Raw genomic sequence first — 23,118 nt, 5'->3', positions numbered from 1 at the left:
ACAATTGTGACTTTGTTTTTCACTAATTAGCACAGCAGCAGAAAATGTTCCCTCCACCAATGATGCATTTTGTTCTAGAAACATAGATGCGATTCTTTCCAGCTCTGCGAGCACTTGGCATACTGTAGAAAGGAAAATTATTGGTCCTCCTGTTCTTTGTATGCAACTGTACAGTATGTATAACTGTATATCGTCGACTTGTTGTTGTCGGAGTGGAAACCTTGTATGTCCAAAACCTTCCTTTTTTTAGCACACCAAGCCTCGCATCTCGAGGCTTGGTGTGCTTGTAGATCTTCTATTTTCACTAGTTTTATGCGACAGTCTTGTATGATGAAGCAGGGCTTTACTTTTCGAAAAGTAGGCTAAACTGATTACTGTATTATTTCACTTTTTACTTTCATTCCCATGCCTGTCATGCTACTTCATTTGAATATAGTGTATTGAATATTTCTTGTATTACTATTGTTTATTTTCAAAATTGTGCATTAAAACAGTGTTTACCAATGCAATGAAATACTACAGCTCAACTTCTAAAGGGGTTACAGTTATGCATTGCATGATGAACAGCACAGCATACTGTATGAGTAGACTTTTTATGTATTTGGGTAAACACAGGTGTTACCAATGATATCCTACTAATTAAGGTTTTGTTCCATTTTGAGTAACAGAGCCTTTGCAGTGAGCCGTACGTGCACAATAGCAGCACCCTGACTCTGTTTGTCCTGAATTGAACAGAACTTTAATTAGTATCACTTGTAGCTACAGCTTGTAGCTACTGCTCATTTTGAGTGAAATGTTACCAAACCATGTTATTGAGCCTGCTGTGCAGGAGGCTTTTAGTTTCTGTGGCAGACTTTAAAACAGGTGGTAATGACATACCCCTGAGGTGAGGAGGGGGAGTGATAAGGAGCGAGAGCATTGGTTGTCAACATAGGGTCCGGGGACCACCGGGTGTCCAAATGGGCCGTTACAGGTCTGTAACTCTGAAGGGGAGCACACACTGGACGCGGGCCGCTGCGCAGCATTGCGTCGCGCTATCGGCGCACGCGAGGTGCCGAGCGGCAACCCCAACTGGATGCGGCGCACTGCCACACAGCACATCCATTTCCCCCAGTGGGGAGAACCATTCACCGTGCGGCAATGCTGGAAAAATAGAACAGCGGCGTATCGGCGCGGCAGGCGAGGCGGCAGACCCGCGTCTGACGCCGCCGGTGTGGGTTAGTTCATTGAAAATAGCGGGCCGTATTTTTTTACGCGCCGCTTCCGCACCGCCTCCGCGTCCAGTGTGTGTTCCCCTTGAGATTGTACAAATGGAACCATTACAGTGTTGATTGGGGTCCCAGAGATAATAAATATGGTGCCATGGCATTGGTCTGAAATCTCATTGTTCCTACATCCCATTAGTCAGAATCTCCTGTCTTGGTCTTTCTCCTTCTTCTTTGTCAGATGAGCTATACTAGCTCCACTGTCAGGAAGTTCCACAATATCAGGAGAATCATTGTCAGATTCAGATTCATATTCATTGCCTTGTTTGTTTCTGCTGGAGCTTCTTCTTCTTCTTCTCCTCCCTTGGTTTTAAGGGCAGCTTGCAACCATAATCCTGCACTACTGCCACCTGCTGGAAACCAGCAGTCCCATATTGCTTTCATAGCTACAGTATGTCAAAAACCTGAATTTACTTTACTTATTTACTGAATTTAAATTACTCTTACTCGTTGTCCAAATGGAAAGTAACGAAGTACAAGTATTTTTACTATTTAAATTACTCAAAGTAAGAGTAAAAGTATAGAGCATTTAAAAAAAATGACTTTAAAAGAACAGATCCTCAGAAAAACTACTCTTTAGTAATTACTCAAGTACTTTTACTCAAGTATTTTCCACCAAAGGAACGAAAACAGCTTGTGACCTTCAACGGTTCACAGAGTTACTGCCTGTGTACCAACAAGGGTGAGCCCTGTCAGCACGTACCGTTCTCGTCCAGTTCCCTAGCACTGCTAGGAACTCCCAGCGGGACTACCATGTTGATTACCGGTTCCGCATTGACATTATGTTAATATGTTTATTATGTGAATGCTGATTAAATGCTACTTTCCTGTTGTCGTTGTGAATAAAGAATGTTGTGGGTATGTGATAAACAACTAACTAGAGTTACTAGAGTTCTTCCTCAGGCAGCAATGCCTGCTATGTAGTAATAGGGGACCCTAAAAAAGGACAGATATGGAAATGATGAGAGAGGAGAGAACAAAAAAGAAAAGAATAGTAGCAAATACTGTGTAAATTACACTGCCAAAGATGTTTTATGGTTTGCTGTGATTAAGGAGCTTATTTGAATATGTATAGGCTAATACAACCAAACGCTGGCGTATGATTATGCATCTGATGCAGCCTGCCCAACAGTGGATAATATGGGGGTAACGATAATACCGGATGATAATTCATCACGTCCTTATTTATTCACAAAGACAATTAGTAAACAGCATTTGATCAACAATAAATTCATAAATAGATTAACATAGATTAGCATTCCCTGATGGTGTGGGGAGGGGGGTGAATGAAAACACAGCACAGTGCTGCCTGGTGGCTGCCGGGCTCATTATGCCACAGCCATCTTGGGCTCAACCATCGAAGGTTGCCGTTTTCCACGCTGTGTTTGGATACTTTGTGCCTGGATCAACGTAACCACATGGAACCTATAGCGTCAGTGATCTGTGGCAAATATTCTGTGCAAATATATATCTATATATATATATCTCTATATATCTACAAGCTCATCTGGGAAGATGTAGTTCAGGCCAGGGGTCTTGGTCTGCAACCTTTTTGAAATGAAGGTAAGCCATTTACCATGAGAGGGAGTGGGTTGTTGGCTGATTTACCACTGTACCAGGGTTGTGCCACGAGCCACAGGCGAGTGGCAAACAACCCTGCATACATAAATGAAAGAAAACACAGGTGTAACTTGCAAGGATCTTTAGTTACAATCATTAATTGTTTCAGTGGGCGGGGTCCATGAGCCAACTCAAGGTTGTTGGCCTATTTACCACTGTTTTAAACCAATCAGAATCCAGTATTTGAACATCTGACTAGAAAAAGTGGTAGAATGCAATTTTTTTTCATTTTCTTGATACTTAGTGTGCTATATCAGCATGAAGTTTAATTATGACACCACATCAAAATGTCATATTTCCAACTGATTTTGACAGGCTATAAATAACAACCTATATTTTTGTTCTTCTTCTTCTTCTTTAGAAATATATTCTTTTACATCAGGATGTAGGCCTACTGATAATTAAACTCACCTATCACCAATAACCCATCTCCCAGACTCCCTCCCCAGTCAAAGTTATCAGTTTGAATGAATGTAGAATTATGTGCAGGATGTAATTTGCATATAGATGTAAGTGGACTTTATTTAACTTACTCAACTTCTTTTTGAATATTTAATTTAAAAAGAAAAAACCTCTCTCACACTTATGTGCCAATGTTGGCACCCGTGCCTGAGGTTGCTATAGCGTAGAGGGGAAAAAGAGTGGGCCTAGTGTGACCCCAGTGTTTGATCAAGTAGGATAGGGTTTAACTGGTTACGTCTTCCCAGCTGTGAATTCTACCATAGTGTGGCCTATGTTTGATGTGCTGAGTTCTCTCTGTAGAGGTGCCTCCCATTGGTGCCAGTTCAGCCCATGGTGGCACTTTAGCTGCGTTGATTGGTCAGCTGCTGTATAACCGCTGAAGAAGATACAGCTTTAGCTTGTGCTGATTGGTCATCTGCCATATAATCCTTGCCTGGCGTTGCCAGCCTCTATCACACACTTCGTTTTGGGAAGAGAGTCTGGGATTGCAGGGAGAGATTCCATTTCTTGGGGGCGGGCTAAAGCCTGGTGAGCTCTTAACTGCTCCCTTTGAACTTCAAAGGGGTTGCACACTAAGGTAATTGATTGTGTCAAGACCTCTTTAGTGTCAATGAAAGCATCAAAGACAACTACCTGTTTGATGACTGTGACCACGTTAGTGTTCTCTCTAATCAATGAAACATCAAAGAAAACTACGTTTGATGCCTGTCATAGAGGGGAGGGGGGAATGTTTTTGTATCCACACAGCCTACAGCCCTGATTGGCTAACCCTTTCTGGTGGCTGGTGGAAATGGATTCTCAATTGTGAGGCTCCAGACCGTACACTACACCACGGAGTGGTGTTGTGCGGTCTGGTTTATTAACCAGGCTAATATAATCCCCAAGCACGATACAGCATGTCATTCAGCATAAGCATGTCAACCCCTGGCTTCTATCAGTGCCCTCACCCAGAAAACATGCTAGATATTTTGATAAACATTATATACACATAAATCTGTGTGACAGGGTGATGTGATCCCCCCCCCCCCCCCCCACCCCCACCCCCCCTTAAAACACTATCATCAGGTATTACTAGAAGCTGGGCCGCCCTTCGGGCGGCCCAGCGTCTAGTCGGCGACCTGGCCAACTCGGAACAATGTAAATAGGGAATGAATGCCCCGCCCTTTAATGCAAACCCCATTATACCTGTTTTTTACCTGGTCATAGGACCCGTTTTGACCATCTGTCTGCCTGTGTCCATTTATGCCCATATATGGAGATATTTGTATCTGTCTGTCTGTCTGTCGGCGTCCATTTTATGTCCATATATGGAGATCACTGCAGTTATAGTTCTGGGTCCATTTTATGCCCATGCATATATGGAGATATCTGTCTATCTGCGTCCATTTTATGCCCATATATGGAGTATCTGTCTGTGCCTCCAACTGTGTTGCAGACACAGTGCCGGTTCCCCCTTTAATGCAAACCTCATTATACCTGTTGTCATAGGACCCGTTTTGAACATCTGTTTGCCTGTGTCCATTTATGCCCATATATGGAGATATCTGTATCTGTCTGTCTGTCTGTCTGTCTGTCTGTCGGCGTCCATTTTATGTCCATATATGGAGATCACTGCAGTTATAGTTCTGGGTCCATTTTATGCCCATATATGGAGATATCTGTCTATCTGCGTCCATTTTATGCCCATATATGGAGTATCTGTCTGTGCCTCCAACTGTGTTGCAGACACAGTGCCGGTTCCCCCTTTAATGCAAACCTCATTATACCTGTTGTCATAGGACCCGTTTTGAACATCTGTTTGCCTGTGTCCATTTATGCCCATATATGGAGATATCTGTATCTGTCTGTCTGTCTGTCTGTCGGCGTCCATTTTATGTCCATATATGGAGATCACTGCAGTTATAGTTCTGGGTCCATTTTATGCCCATATATGGAGATATCTGTCTATCTGCGTCCATTTTATGCCCATATATGGAGTATCTGTCTGTGCCTCCAATCTGTCTGTCTGTCTGTCTGTCTGTCGGCGTCCATTTTATGTCCATATATGGAGATCACTGCAGTTATAGTTCTGGGTCCATTTTATGCCCATATATGGAGATATCTGTCTATCTGCGTCCATTTTATGCCCATATATGGAGTATCTGTCTGTGCCTCCAACTGTGTTGCAGACACAGTGCCGGTTCCCCCTTTAATGCAAACCTCATTATACCTGTTGTCATAGGACCCGTTTTGAACATCTGTTTGCCTGTGTCCATTTATGCCCATATATGGAGATATCTGTATCTGTCTGTCTGTCTGTCGGCCGGCGTCCATTTTATGTCCATATGGAGATCACTGCAGTTATAGTTCTGGGTCCATTTTATGCCCATATATGGAGATATCTGTCTATCTGCGTCCATTTTATGCCCATATATGGAGTATCTGTCTGTGCCTCCAACTGTGTTGCAGACACAGTGCCGGTTCCCCCTTTAATGCAAACCTCATTATACCTGTTGTCATAGGACCCGTTTTGAACATCTGTTTGCCTGTGTCCATTTATGCCCATATATGGAGATATCTGTATCTGTCTGTCTGCGTCCATTTTATGCCCATATATGGAGATCTTTGACCATCTGTTTGCCTCTGTCCATTTATGTCCATATATGGAGATATCTGGCTATCTGCGTCCATTTTATGCCCATATATGGATATATGGAGATCACTGCAGTTATAGTTCTGGGTCCATTTTATGCCCATATATGGAGATATCTGTCTATGGAGAACGCGCGTGCCCGTGGGACGAACGGTTCTCGAGATACGCGGATTACCTACACATACATACACACTCACAGATATTTTTTGTTGACTCATGTGGCGTACGTGATGTCAGAGCCTTTTATGAAGTGATGTCACAATGAGTCAGAGCTTTCGCCGATTTCCTCAGAAACAGCCTGATGTCAACAATCAACCCCGCATAAGGAGATTCCGAACGTTTCGCGCCGGTTCGGGAAAACCGCGCGTCGGGTCGGGTCGAGACCCGGCACTGCACTTCTGGGTCCATTTTATGCCCATATATGGAGATATCTGTCTATGGAGAACGCGCGTGCCCGTGGGACGAACGGTTCTCGAGATACGCGGATTACCTACATACATACACACTCACAGATATTTTTTGTTGACTCATGTGGCGTACGTGATGTCAGAGCCTTTTATGAAGTGATGTCACAATGAGTCAGAGCTTTCGCCGATTTCCTCAGAAACAGCCTGATGTCAACAATCAACCCCGCATAAGGAGATTCCGAACGTTTCGCGCCGGTTCGGGAAAACCGCGCGTCGGGTCGGGTCGAGACCCGGCACTGCACTCCGTGCCGCGGCGGGGAACGCGCGTGCCGAATCTGAAGCCGGTGGGACGAACGGTTCTCGAGATACGCGGATTACAAACACACACACACGCACGCAGAGACTTCTCGCATTTATAGATAGATGATTATACTTGGAGGAAGATTTTTCTTTTCTTTTTCAGAAAAGTGTACAGAAAGTGTTCAAATTATGTTTTTATGTGGCCACACCCACCTGTTCATTAAGTATACCTGGTTTTCAGGTGGGTGGTGACCCAGCTGAAATTAACCACACCCACAGCTGTTGACATCAATGGGGAAAAAGATGTCATAAAAAGCAGTGTATTTCAATTGGGCCTTTTGACTCAGAGGCTTTCAGCTTTCAGGAAGTAACCATAAATATACAGGGAAGACATATTTGCATATTATAACCACACCTGGGAGTATATTAGAGTAATGTTAATTGCATTGACACATACAATACAGAAAAAGTTCAAAATATGGCACCACCTCTTTAGGTATTTGTGCATGTATTGTACGGGTGATTTCCCCTACTAACACATGTGTGCATACAAGGTCGAGGTTAAAGGAGTTTTATTCAATGGAGCTCGACATATAGGGCAAAGGCTGTTGATTGCCGGGAAGGACTTAACGACACGCTTGATATCACAACAATGTCGTTAGGCACAAACAAGCCATTCTGCTTCCCCTTGTTGATGGGGAAGATAATTGTGACCAGATTTGCATGAGAATTGTTGTCTGACCGATCGGGGGCCCTGAGTAAATAAGGATGAGCATACTCGCCGACATAATTAAAGGTGAGGGGAGAGTGGCAATTAACCAGTAACCTTGATAAATGTCAATCAAAATGTTATCTTCTAATTGTGGGGCGGAGGGGACAGAAAAGGAGGGGGACGAGGAGGGAATTATCGGATTCCGCTACCTCTGAGACTGTCACACTTTCTCGTCGGATCACAATATTCTTCAAGCTCATCACAGCGGGAATACTTTTGTGTCTCCTAACTACTTTCAATTGTCCGTCCAAATAACTAAACAACAAATATAGAGCTTATAGATGTGCAATGTTTTGCTATTTGTCGTGATATGACAAAGTAAGTTTAAGTAGTAACAGCGCTTGTCCTCGCAGTTGATATTCATGATACGTACGGTAACCTCTGGAGCGCCACATTATTTTCTGTTGCCGCAAAAAGTAACATAATTACAATCCATTACCAGTCAACGGGTTTAGGGGTTCGGGGGTCTATGTGGGTTTGATCCAATTACCCGTAAAGAAAAAGAAAAGCAGCCCCCAGGTTTGTACCTCTGCTCAATTTCATGAACTCACCTTAATTGATTCAGGACTGCCTCTGCCCAGTTGGCGTCAATCCATCACGGGAGCCCCATGTGTAGAATATAATACAGCCACCAGCCAGCCATGCAGCGTATCTGTTTGTGTTCACTCTCTACCGCCCTCCTTCACATGTCATCCCCTGTTTGAAAGACAGATTATATTACACCTACACACACACGCACACGCACACGCACACACACACACACACACACACACACACACACACACACACACACACACACACCTCAGCTGTATCATAACAAGCTGTAAATGAACCCACGGAAAGTCACGGTCAACCAGCAGTGGCAATAAGCACATTCTCTCTTTCTCTCTCTCTCTCTCTCTCTCTCTCTCTCTCTCTCTCTCTCTCCACCCCTTTCTTACTTTGTCTTATTTTCTTTCATTTCCACCCTACACTTTTATTCGCCACGACTTGGATTTAGTGTTTTAATAAAAATGCCATAACTACCCCCTCCCCTACCTCCCCCATCCTTATATTTATGGCACCCTGAATTATTCCACCAAACATTGTGCCAGTGAGGCCAGAGTTATGGGGACATCACCTTGCATCACCACAGATGTATCAGCACAATGAAATACGAGCGTGGCAGTTCGGGTACAGTATGGCCCTGCCATCTGGATAAACTATCCACGGGGGCTGACAGGGCAACTTGAGTGCGAAAGATCCTTTTTGCTTATCGCTGTACATACTGTATTCAGACATCAGTCTCTGCTGCCGCGGATTTTTCCTCCTTCCGCCTCCCGGAGACAGGGCAACAGGTCCGCCATCACAATAAATACCCATAGCAGGTGCTTGCCTCGGAGCCCACCTCAGAAGTCAAGCATGTTCTGCTCATCTTAGGTCCTGAGCCAGGCCCCTGTAAAACAAACCAAGTCAGGCAGGATGGTTTTGTTTCAGGTTTAGTCAGTGTCAAAAAAGTCCAGATGTCAGGAAGAGCCCAAGGAGAAATACAGAGGAATTTCAAAGCGGTGTTTCTGCTGTAGTGGAATCCCAGAAGTGAAGGGCTATTCTATATCCTGTCTGATCTCAGTGTTTTTGACATTCAACCATGAAATAAAAATGAGAGATATCATATACTGTGCTTTCATGGCAGCAACCCACATATACGCCCCACCAACATCTGCTGTACAGTAGAACATTTTATATAATCATAATTATAGAATGTATTTCTTCCATTTCCCCCCAACACTCTTGTGCATTGTTCACATTCTGATGCGTTATGAGAGCTTTAAGACAAGTAATAAGTGCAGAGAGAGAGAGAGCAGAGAGACATTAGGTGAATGTCACATGGAGCAACATCCAAATAAGACAACAGTAGCGGACAGAATAAACGGAACCATATGCTCTACATCTGCCTCTAAGCTGTCGGACATGCAGAGAGGATCTGCATGCAACACGGCCAGCAGAGTGACCCCAGACAGCTGGCCAGATTCTCTCTGTACTCTGTACTCTGTACTCTGTACTCTCTGTGTGTGTGTGTGTGTGTGTGTGTGTGTGTGTGTGTGTGTGTGTGTGTGTGTGTGTGTGTGTCCCTCTCTGTCTCTTTTTCTCTCTCTCCTCTCTCTCTGACACCATCTTTGTCTCGCCCCCCCTACAGCTGAGGCGTCTCTCCCACTCACCGCTTCGTGCTGTTGCAGTGCTCTCGCCTCTCTGTGCCATAATAATGTGAGGACATGTCAATCAGAGCTCCGAGAAAGAACACTCATCTCCCAAAGAGATTATGTGTCATCAGAGGATGGAGGAACTTGCAAATCCCCGCCAGCCCCCTTTCCCCCTTTTCCCTGTCGCTCCTGCCGTGGGCTTGAGGAGGAGCCCTATCTTCTCCTCGGTGATTAAAGAGGAAGATGGAGTGGTGTTTGCACATGCAGCACGAGGAGAGGCTCATTACAATGCGCTAGCATGTCGTTGGAAATAGGCTTAGCTAGGAGCTGTAATCCAGAATGTGCTTAATGAGGGGCCACCCAAGCCTCTTCAAGTTGGGCTCGAGGAGTCACGCAGACCTTGGGAGACATGGAGGGATTCAGAGAGACAGAGAATTGAGATTGTCTCCGCTAACATATCAATCTTCACATTCTAGGGTTTAATCCCACCTTCTGGTCAGACTGGATGCACAAATGTTCCAAAATGAAATAGATCCATTTTGGGAAATGTAGACAGATGGACATGTTTCATGTTTATGTATGATAGTATCAAAAATACATGTGAAACATAGGAGCAGTTTGCGCCGCTCAAAAATAATACAATTAGTTATAAGGCATATGATGCCGCACAAAATAGGGAATAATATTTGATAATGTGAGAGATACAGCTGTAAAAATTTAAATAAAGATATTTGACCCTATTGTAAAGTAGTCTGTCGTGTCTATCAAATTCATGCAGTTTTAATCAGCACTATTTAACTTTCAATCCAATAGTCCAATGCGTGGCCCTTCACTCACTTTATCAAAGTCAGTATGGCCCCGGTACTTTCAGGGGGCGGTACTTTTTGGGAGGCTATATTCTATTGAGACTATATATATGAGGTGGAAACATGAGGTAAAGTGGTGCTAAAATTGGCTTGAATTGGATTGACTCTACATGGTTCACATCGTGGTACCATGCTAGTCTTCTCTATATCATTCCAATTTTTGCCCAAAGACAGCGCCCCGTTGCCAACAAAGGGCATTTTGATATTGCATCTGAAATGGCTTGGAATTAGAGACAGACAGAACATGAAATTTAAATATCCGAGTGGTTGTTAAGGCTAAAACCTGTATAAAACTGTATTATGGACCAATATTTATATAAAATATATATTTTGAAAAGCATGGTGGGGCCCCTTTAAAGACTTAAACTACATATTACATTTGTGTAATTTCCATTTCTGCTAAGCAGTGAGCTATATGCTGCCTTAGATTATAATGATTTATATTCGGATAATGTGTTCTGTACTGTGTATATAGCCTACGGAACAACACAAAGTGTCTCTCCCTGCTCTTAATGCCTGTGTAATGTTGTCTGTTCCAGCATTGGCCAATTCATGTATCTTAATTCATTGTAGCCTACTTGCCACATAAAGTGTCTTTGATTTCTGATGTACACTGCAAACAGACAAGTGGCTATTTAGTTCACTCAACGATGCTCACGGTATATTGTCAGTGCTGGGTGAACTTTTGTTTGTGGCAGTGTGTCCCAAGCTTCCAATGTCATGCAAGCATGTCCTTGGAACAATAGCCTGATATATAATTGGAAAGAAAATTAGTTTTTCTCCTCCTTGTTTTTTCAAAGCACCCACAGGAAGCCATGCGTACATCTATCCCTCCCTTGTTGTTTTTATTTATTTATTTATTTTAGTGAGTGTCAATTAATTTAGTTAATATATTTTCATCCCCCAGCTTTCCATCTAGTCAAAGGGAACTGCCTTCTTGTGGCAGGGACACCAGAGTTGTTGTGGGAGTCATTCGTCCTTGTTTTGCTCTCTTGGGTCAGTCAGTATGTGATTGGAGCACTGTGCACATGGCCTATGTTGTGCTGTGGAAATACAGCTTGTACTTTTCAAGCCACAAATTAAGCAAACAATTACTCCCATGGCAACTGCCGCATAGAGCTAAGTAAGAAAAGTCTGAAGGGGAGGAAAAAGCCTACAGCAACTTATTTGAGGAAAGCTTTTCTGAAGCGTGTCAGACTATTTCCAAAATACAGGCTGTCATTGTCAGTATATTAACAATGACTAATTTGGCAGATATCGTAGAATGTCCTTGTGTGCCATGGAAACAGGCTGTCATTCTCAATGGAGATTTTTTAGTTTTTCTCATGGTACTGTATAAGCTATTATTTTGTGGTGGGCATAATGACTAATCTTTGTGAATATGTTAGCAGAATCTACAATTACAGAACATCTTCTGCCAAATGCTGCTTCTCTTTTCCTTTTTTTTTTTTTTTTTTTTTTTTTTTTTACAAAAACACGATAATAACCCATCAACCAGAAACATCCTCATATATGACCTCTTCGGAGAGCCATCTCAGAAATTAACTGAAATTACCTCTGTTCCATAGAACCATAAACACTAGAGCCCGACCAAGGCTAGAATGTTGAATTTTGGAGAGTCCGAGACCACTGATTATCAAAGTTTTGACTGATATTTATAAAAAAAATCTATTTGAAGAATACACTAGAAATGTACAGGCTTGTGAGCTTGTACATCTTTACATAGAGGAAGCAAGCACGACTCCATTTCTCTTCTCTTCTTTGAGCAATTTTACCGGGTGCACGGTCGGGACCGTAACTTTAAACAAGAGAATACCAGCACTCACGGATCTGTCAGATTTAAGGCACTTTTATTTAAGTATATATAAGTTGGCGTGGCACGCCGCAGAGCAAACAGCGTACGCGTTTCGGCGTAAAGCCTTCTTCAGCGTTGTATAAAATAGTCACCGGAAAGTGTCACTTTTTATAGAGTCCGCATTAAAGACACTTCCCCTGTCTGTGTAGACGCTCCCAACCTCAGACCAACTTATACCCAAGTGCAGTCATAAAGCAAATTCATACAGCTCAAAATTCCATTAATTATACATCAGTAAATCCATAGAATATCAATTACATTAATTATACATAGAGTATCATAGTAATTCCATAGAATATCAGAGTACTTTGTGAACATCCAAAGGTACACTTAATGAAACAAGTACTAGAGTTCTATACAAACTACACTAAGGCCCATCTGGTCGAGTCCTTAAAAAGGAAAGGTAAGTTTCGGGACTTAGTTTGACAAGTAATTTATCTAAAAAAGAAAAAAGGAATAATAATGTAGTGTGCTGCTGCTGAAGGAAAAAACTAATAAAAAGGAAGAATTCATTCTAAAAAGGTTAAGGCAATCTGAACCATCAGCCTAAAGAACAAGAAAATAAAGCTTGTCTTATCATAGGGACTCACATCTCGAAGGAGATTCAATGTTATTCACGTCCACCCCTCTCTTTAAGGGTTGTCAATTGCTCTACACTTCAAGACACTAGGACACAAAAGCCTTTAAAGATATACAAATTCAAAGCCTTGTCAAAATATATGTCACAGTTTTTTTTTGTTTCAGTGACACTGAGAACAGGAGCGCTCGTCGTGCGGCACGGGGCGGAACAAGCGGTCGCTTTGATCCACAACAACGACAACGTACAGTAGCGTCGGCAGGAATGATAAAGCCTCACCCCACGGAGGTTAGGGTTAGGGTTAGGGTTATGCATAGTTTTACTGAGGTTAAGGTTAGGGTTAGGGTTAGAGTTAGGCATAGTAAGCTAATGGCTAAACACAGCTGAGCAAGGCTAGTAGATAAAAAAAGAAAGAGTGGTCGCAAACGAGTGACGTCAGCAACTACACAAGTGAATGGCTGTTGTCGCCATCTCATGGTGAATACGCAGAATTACACAGGTGCACTGATAAGAGACTATCAAAGTGAATTGATCCAGGTGGTGTTAGGGGTGTGTGGTGAACTACAAAACGAGCGCTCTTACCCCAATCTAACTGAGTTACCCAAACTGACTGTAACATATATATTATTGAAATAGCACATCCTAGTATATTTAGAAAACACTCATATACGGTACATCTCAAAAAGCAATCTAAATCCTAGGTATAATGAATTCCATTCATTATACATAGAGTATCAGTAAATCCATAGAATATCAATTACATTCATTTTTGATCTGTATGAATTTGCTTTATGACTGCACTTGGGTATAAGTTGGTCTGAGGTTGGGAGCGTCTACACAGGCAGGGGAAGTGTCTTTACTGCGGACTCTATAAAAAGTGACACTTTCCGGTGACTGTTTTATACAACGCTGAAGAAGGCTTTACGCCGAAACGCATACGTTGTTTGCTCTGCGGCGTGCCACGCCAACTTATATATACTTAAATAAAAGTGCCTTAAATCTGACAGATCCGTGAGTGCTGGTATTCTCTTGTTTAAAGTTACGTTCCCGACCGTGCACCCAGTAACATTGCTCAAAGAAGAGAAGAGAAATGGAGTCGTGCTTGCTTCCTCTATGTAAAGATGTTCTTGACCCAAGTGACGCACCTCCCGTGGTACGGTGCGCTGCAGTTTCACCAAGACGGACCAGGGGATCTACAAAATCACAGACGCGACGACTCCTGATCCAGAGAGATTACTGTCATTACTGTCTGGTGATGACATTGACATGAATTACACTAAGAATGAACTCTCCAATATCCAAGCATTGGCTCTATGCTGAAGAAAGACTTAACAAAGAACTATATCGCGAAAAAAGACACTAATAGCCTATTATAGACCTTTAAATGTATTTTCCTGTATTTAGCCTATTTATTGCTTTTTGAGATGTACCGTATATGAGTTTTTTCTAAACTAGGATGTGCTATTTCAATAATATATGAATTTTGACGAGGCTTTGAATTTGTATATCTTTAAAGGCTTTTGTGTCCTTGTATCTTGAAGTGTAGAGCAATTGACAACCCTTAAAGATTGAATAAGACATGCTTTATTTTCTTGCTCTTAAGGCTTATATTATGATGGTTCAGGTTGACTTAACCTTTTAATAATGAATTCTTCCTTTTTATTAGTTTTTTCCTCCAGCAGCAGCACACTACATTATTATTCATTTTTTCTTTTTTAGATACTCTGATATTCTATGGAATTACTATGATACTCTATGTATAATTAATGTAATTGATATTCTATGGATTTACTGATACTCTATGTATAATGAATGGAATTTTGAGCTGTATGAATTTGCTTTATGACTTCCCTTATAATTTGTTCTAAGGTTGGGAGCGTCTACACAGACAGAGGAAGTGTCTTTACTGCGGACTCTATAAAAAGTGACACTTTCCGGTGACTGTTTTATACAACGCTGAAGAAGGCTTTACGCCGAAACGCGTACGTTGTCTGCAGCGTGCCACGCCAACTTATATACTTAAATAAAAGTGCCTTAAATCTGACAGATCCGTGAGTGCTGGTATTCTCTTGTTTAGAGCTTGTAGATCTGCCATCTTTGAAAGCTTTTGGCCGCACAGCAGTTAAGGTTACATAGTTATAGGTAAGAGTATGAAAAAGAAAAAAGTACAGTTGTGTACAGCAAAAACAATATACATTATGACTAATGTCTAGTACAAGTGCTGTTCTAAATGCTGAGACTACCTGGTACAACTGCTAGTCTAAATCCTCTTTGGGATTGAAGTAGAGACGTCATGAGGTGCGCTCACCACTGGCATCACCACTGGCATCACCAGGAATACTGGTCCCTCATTGCCTGTTAATGATGACTTTGCCAAGATGCTGGTCCCTGATTGGGTCCCTTAAACAAGAGAGGACACACACAGACATACATACATACATACATACATACATACATACATACATACATACATACATACATACATACATACATACCCAGCGCAGCAGTGCTTCATAAGTGTCTCACTGTTAATAATACTTATAATACATTTACAATATAATACTACTTATCAGTGCAGTGCCAATCAAAAAAATTACACCTAGTGTGCCTAAGTGAGTTAATTTCATTAAGCGCCCCGCAAAGCTTGGCCAATGTGACCCTGGGCATACAACAAACTTTGAGTGCTTTGTTCCAAGATGTAGGCCAGATGTAGGCCACGCTTCGGGACGCTTTGTCTGGGATGCTTTGTACCAGACAAAGCCAAATGGGCGTACAACAAACCTGAGTGCTGAGTTATGATAAGTTAAGTTACGGTTATCCAGGCCAAGTGACCATTATGTGTCTCATTGTATATCTTCAGGGCAACCGGCACAAAGGACATTCCCAGTCTTTCACACCTCCGCCCCAACTATGACCCAATTATCTCTAGGCGGAGGGGATGGGAGGAGTTATTCTTGATGTTATCCAGCTTTTTGTTGTTTGCACCCTGGCCATCCCCTCCACCCCCTGCAAAGGTGACCCAATGACAGAGCCCGCCTTCCTCTGCACACTGTGCAAAGTCCCTCCACACACCGTCATGCTAAATCGTGTTGTCGCCTGAGATATGGCTGACCACCGCGGAGTCATCTGAGAACTTCTGTAGGTGACAGAATTCACCTCAGAATTGTAAAGGGTGAACAGGAAGGGTGACAGCACCCATGTTGCTCACCAGCACCTCTTACCGACAAGCATCTTTCTCACCTTGCGACAGCGCCGCATTTGAGCCTGGACAGAAGGTACAGAGATATCATTTTCCTGCAGCAGGAAACAGTGGTGGTTGGTAACCTAAGGACCTCTCAAATGGAGAGGCCGCACCCCCGTGGCTGCACAGGACAAGATGTGGGCATACTCAACCCACACATGATTGGTACTGCACGAGGAGGGGTTCTGGACAGCGACACATCAGAATTCTCCTTCCAGGTCTTGATTAGCTCGTTCCGTTTGTCCTTTTCACTGAGGATGATAACCAGATGTTAAACTGACCGAAGCCCTAAGGGCACGACGGAAAGCCTTCCAAACCTGTGATGTGAACTATGCTCCTCAGTCAGAGACAATGTTAAAAAAGATGCCATTGAGACAGAACACATGTTTTACCAAGAGGTTGAGCTGTTTCCAGAGCAGTTGGTAACTTGGGGAGAGCTACAAAATGCAAAATTAGAAAATCTTTCCACTGGTGTAAGTGATTTCTCTCCACTCTCCCAGGTACGGGGCCGAGTGAATGCCAGGTCATTGTCCAACTTACTCCAGAACTCAATCTTTTGTCTTTGGCCTCATGATGTTCGTTTTCCTGCCAGGCTCCTTCTCTTTCCTTCTGTCCTTGGTTGTTGGGGTCTCCAGGGTTCTGGTGGATTTTTACCATCTGCAATAGTGTGCTCATTAGTGCTGTGGTGCTCAACCTGGCTCTGTTCTCTTCCTGTCTCATCTGCTTGGGCAGTGCAAGGTTTGCCTTTGGTCATCCCTGGGACACTTGTTTATCCCTTGGTGTGTTTTCGAACCTCTGAAGTTTGTTTACTTTGTCCGTCCTCAAGTGCATGATCTGAGAATCTGTTACTTCATCTTTTCCGTTTGTTACTTTTCTTTCCTTTGTTCGTAGTTTGCTTGAGTTGTCCTAACTTGGCCTGTGGGAAGGGTAACTATTGTAGCAAGCCCACCCAGTCTTCCCCACTGCCAGTCAGACTTTCCTGACAGTCCTCCAGTCTTCCCTGAACTCCAACTTATCTTCCAGAAAATGTTGTTGACAAGCAGATGTTGGTACCTGCAGAGCATCTTTGCCTCGGACTGCATAAGTACCTGCTGTAGGGTTCTCAACTGGGAGGCATCCTGCCCTGGTGTTTCACCCCTTGCTCACCAAAAAGCGACCCTGGTCTCTGCATGGCAGAGGAGTCCTCCTCCCTGAACCCTGGCCGAATACCTGATGGTTGAATAGGACAGGATGGTGTTGGAACCACTCGTGACGCTTCTGTCAGCTAGGATCCATCCTTCACTGATATTTCGCCCCTTTAATCACCAGAACATCTCAGGATGGTGGGGCAGCTGTCTGAGACTTCTCCCTGATGTTCCTTGCTGCTGGATTTCTATAGTCAGGTATTTTACACTAGTATGTGGCATCTCGATTCCCCAAACCCCTCCCTGTCTTTCCTACGCAGTCAGAGACAGAAACCTCCCTTTTCCGCTTCAGATCCTTGGATCCAAGGACCTTCTTTACCTTTGCTGCCGTGAAGCCAATTTCCCTCAGGAAGCAGTTGGTTGAGCAGTAGCAGGCCTAACATTGGGACCGTCAACTCGACTAACAGAAGTCGCTTCTCGGTTGTCGACCAAAGGACAATGTCGGGTCTCAGTGTGGTGATTGTGATGTCAATGGGGAAGAGTTTGTCGACCAGTCATTGCCTGGAGCCAGCACAGATGTTCTGTCAGATTTTGGGCAGTCTTTACTGGCTTGTCCTGCTGTTACAAACTGAACCAGCTGCCTCTGTTGGGATCCAGACTTATCATTAGCCAGGACTCTCATGCTTTTTGTGTGTTCTGCCACTTTGTTCACTGGCCTTGATGGCATTGGCCAATAGACTTGGCAAAAAAACATGTCTTCCTCCATCCTTTCTGTGACCACCAGATTCTTCCTTTTCTTTATAGTTCATAGCTGTTCTTAGTCATAGCCGTCTGTTCCCACCTAATGTCATGTGGGAGTTCAGACTGCTCCAAACTGTCCTGAATAACTGCTAGCTTGCATAACATCTTCAAACTAGGACTCAAGTCCAAGATGTACAGGTCATAAGGTGTTTTGCGTCCTCCAAAGAGGATGACACGATCTCCCACCATACAACAGCACATCTCAGACATCCCTGAACATGGACCTTTCCCATTGGGCTCTACCTTCTTGCAGGAGGAGGTCTCTGGATTGAATTTCCACAGATCATTGAAGTACTTCTTTCCGTACCAGCCACCAAATATGTACAGCTCTCCATTGTAGGCAAAGGCTGAATGAAGCATGCGTCCTTCTATAAGAAGCTGTGAAGGTGTACCCAGCCAGCAGCTGGTCTTTATGTCAAACACTCTGATGTTGTACTTAAAGTAGTCCTGTTCCCGACAGCCCCCACATACAAACATCTTTGTCCCGATGATGGTGGCAGAGTGACCTGATGAAACCGGTGTTTGTGTTCCTCTGTTGTTAATTAAAGACCAGACCATTGCGGTGGTGTCCAACTTGTAGATGTCATTAGTACATTGGGCCTTGGTGTATCCTCCATGGATATACACGACCTTCCCAAAGACACAGGCTGAGTGGTTGTGCCTTCCCTCTGGGACAGTCCCTGAACATCTGGTCTTGAACCATTTATGGGTGTCAACATCAAATGCATAGAGGAGGTTACAGTAAGTCGTCCCTCCCCAGATGTAACAGTAATCTCCTATGAGCACAGCTGTGTGGCCGTAGCGACTGGAAGGAACCTCAAGGGGACGTCTTCCTCTTTCATTTGTCACTGGGGGCAACTTCCTCCAACGTAAAGACACTGTGTGGAAAACTTTCACTTCAATCTGATCACTGTTGCTGTCCCAGAATCCTCCAAAGGTGTACAACTTGTCCTCAGATGCAACAACTGCAGAACCGAATGCTTTTGCTGCTCCATTAAGATGTACCGTCCAGCAGAGCATTTCTCACACCCTAGATCAATTGTGTTTGTTGAGTCTGGCTCTGTAAAACAATAATGTATGATGTGTGATAGTGTTTCAGTGGCACAAACGTCACGTAAGGTTTGACAAATCCACAAAGCCGACTACTGCTGAATCAAGGAAGCTGATTACTGCTGATCTCCGATATAGAAAATGTAATCCCCGCTCAACACCGCAGACAGCACTGTTGCTAAATAGTTAATGAAGTCACTACAGTCAGCTGGATCCATTGGTAAAAGTTACTAAATGGCATATTATATATTTGATGATTCATTTTAAACATGGTTCTGATGACACCATTGTGATGTTGTTGCATAACGATGTCATCACGTAGAATACCCAATGACAATATCACCCGTAATGAAAAATACAGAATCGTCCCGTATTTGGAAACTAAAAGATGGTATCCTATATTGAACTGACAAATGTGTGTCCCGTACACACTTTGTTTTTTCCGTATTTTAAGGTTGGGGAATAAATATGAATGACAGACGATTAATTTGAGACATTGCTGTGTTACTACTGCCTGTGAGCTGTGCAAACCATGTTGTCTGAAAATGAGTAACTCGGGCGAGGAGTCCACCTGCAGAGGTGACTGATGGCTCATAGTAATGTCCACCTGAGAAGCAACACCAGCACCTAGGAAGTTCTCATCTGTCCCCGAATCCATCAGGGCGAGCAATGACAAGAACTGGGATTTCCAACGAAGGACAGAGAACTGGCTCACCAGATCCCCTACTGTTGGACCAGGATTCACAGTCAACACACACAGCCACTCACAAAGACACAGACACAAAGACACAAAATGACACTGACAGAGACTCTGACAGCCCTGCCATTCAGTGCTGTGAGAGGGGCCATGATAGGGGCCTGATATGACAGGGCCTGACATCCATATACAATTCTACTTACAATTGTAACAGGCTTTTTTTTTCTCTACCTGGGAAGTTAATCACATAAATGACAGCTATATCGGTCTGGCTCTAATAAACACAGATTGCTAGGAAGGAAGGAAGGAAGGAAGGAAGGAAGGAAGGAAGGAAGGAAGGAAGGAAGGAAGGGAGGGGGAGTGAGGGAGTGGCCGTATGCCAGGTGACATTCTTCACAGCCCTATTTTTACTAATCTATAAATCTTATTGGGGAATAAAGCCAGGGCGCCAAGCACCGAAGCAGCAGTGAAGCCTTGTATAGGGAGGAAAACGAGCAAGTTGCTTTGCTGGTATTGTGGTTGAACATGCTCTAATGACCATTATTTATTTTCACTGTCACCCTGGTCCCGATACTAATCTGTGGCAGATCTATCCACCAACATGAGGGGATCATTATGAGAGAGAGAGAGAGAGACTAGAGAGAGAGAGAGAGAGAGAGAGAGAGAGAGAGAGAGAGAGAGAGAGAGAGAGAGAGGATAGAAGATAGAGAAAGAAAGTGGCAATTTCCTTGCTGTCTTTAATTGCAATCATTGCCTCTGTGAATGCAAATGCAACAGTGATGATTCTGACAGAGGACATTTGTGGCATGCAGTAGTGACAAAACACAGATTAGCTGATCTCTCATAAACCAGGTACAATGTAATTATTCAAAGGTTTAATCTCGGCTATCCCCTAGGATGACGCACCGCAATGAATTCTTGCTCTGCTGCGCGATTGATACCATCAGCAAACTATAAAGAACATCACTCACATTATAAAGCAGCAGCTTCCCACACAGTTTATGAGAAGAGTAAAACGTGAGGTATTGTCAGCATGTTAGCAGTCAATGGCTTACAAAGGATACGATTAAATGTAACATTTTGTATTTATTTTTATTTTTTTTGGGGGGGGGGGGGCTCTCTTGATAGGTATACAGTAGGTTGACAGGAAATGGGGAGAGAGATGGGGGGGATGACACACAGCAAAGGTTGTCAGGATCGGGACTTGAACCCGCAACACACGGCCCTATACCCTGGCCTGTGGCCCAGTCCATTAACATTTACAGAGCTCAACCTATTTCAGGAGACTGATAGACACTGAGAACACAGCTGATTGTGGTCATTTGACGAGGCATACTCAGCTTATCTAGCTGACTAATGCACGGTATGTACATTATGCCTCGTATGCGTACACTCACTACATTTCATATTAGCCGCTGGCTAATGAGCCAGACATTTTACGGTGATTCCGACATTCCATATTTATCACCCGCTTGACAAGCATGTTATCGATTGTCCATGCTGAATCCATGAGACACACTCTGTCAGATTAAGGGTCTCCTCTCATCATACATCTCAATTCAGAAATATGCTGATCAATACAGGACATCACCTCCATAATCCCTGCTAGAAAAACCAGCACAGACCAGCACAATTTTCATGCTGGTCTGTGCTGGTCTATGCTGGTTTATGCTGGTTCATGCTGGTCTGTGCTGGTGCTGGTCTATGCTGGTCTGTGCTGGTCCCATGCTGGTCCACCAGCACAGACCAGCATAGACCAGCACCAGCACCAGCACAGACCAGCATGAACCAGCATAAACCAGCATAGACCAGCACAGACCAGTACAGACCAGCACCAGCACAAACCAGCACATGTTGTGTTTTACTGCTGGTCTGTGCTGGTGCTGGTCCAGCATAGACCAGCACCAGCACAGACCAGCATGAACCAGCATAAACCAGCATAGACCAGCACAGACCAGCACCAGCACAAACCAGCACATGTTGTGTTTTACTGCTGGTCTAAGCTGGTCTGTGCTGGTCTGTGCTGGTCTAAGCTGGTCATATACAAATAGGGACAAACACCCATTTTAACTAACAGGTTCCAGTGGTGCCGAGGATGAGTGCAGGACTGAAGCGCCAGAGGTAGTAAGTTCGAATCCCACTCACAATGTCAAAAGACCAGGTGCTGACCAGCAATAAGACCAGCACCAGCACAGACCAGCAGTAAAACACAACATGTGCTGGTTTGTGCTGGTGCTGGTCTTATTGCTGGTCAGCACCAGCACAGACCAGTACCAGCACAGACCAGCAGTAAAACACAACATGTGCTGGTTTGTGCTGGTGCTGGTCATATTGCTGGTCAGCACCAGCACAGACCAGCACCAGCACAGACCAGCAGTAAAACACAACATGTGCTGGTTTGTGCTGGTGCTGGTCTTACTGCTGGTCTTGTGCTGTTTTTTCTAGCAGGGATGTTACTGCACCACTGTTGATTTTGACAGCAATTTCTGATTGATTTGATTCTCAATTTCTTTTCAATAAAATGCCATTTTAGTTTTAGTCATAATATTTTAGTAATCTGAAATGTGTTAGTTTTTGTTTAGTTTTAGTTGACTAAATATTAAAACATTTTAGTCGACCAAATCTACAATTTGATTTAGTCAATATATTTAGTCATCATAGCTTAGCTTAGCATCAGTGAAATAAGGTAGGCGAACATTTTTCTTCATGGTTTTCTAGTTATGAACGCTGTACTGCACCTTGTTGTACACACACTGTCCAGATAGAAAAAAGGATAAGTTGCCCCTATGGAAAAAAAGAAGGAAGGAAAAAGAAAGGTAGCCTATCTACCTTTCTTTTTTCTATCTGTGAGTTTAATGATGTTTATCCTTTCCAGTGGAGCATGGACAGAATCATCTCACTCACACTTGCAGCTGGCTTTAATAAAAATTAATGATGTACAAACACTGATAATTAATTGCGTGGCAAATCTTTCTATCTCCTCTACTCCTCCCACACTTCTGCCAGCTGAGTCAGCAAAAGACAAATATATGCTAGCCGTGTGTGTAATGAGAGAGCCATTTAATACATTAGATTTAAGAGTACAAATAAAATGCAGTTCACTGTTGGGGCATGGATGGGGGCAGGGGGAGTTACGATCCAGAGACAGGAAACAAGATGGCTAAGTTGAATTCACACAAATGGTTGATGGTACAGTTCTTGGAATACAAAAAATGTTTTAAGAGCAAATGCTGTGGGGAAGAAAAAAAAACATAATCACCTTGTAAGAG

The sequence above is a fragment of the Nannobrachium achirus genome (genome assembly GCF_963921795.1).
Source record: "Nannobrachium achirus genome assembly, chromosome: 6".
In the NCBI taxonomy this organism is placed as follows: Eukaryota; Metazoa; Chordata; class Actinopteri; order Myctophiformes; family Myctophidae; genus Nannobrachium; species Nannobrachium achirus.
Note: the sequence above shows the minus strand (reverse complement) of the source record.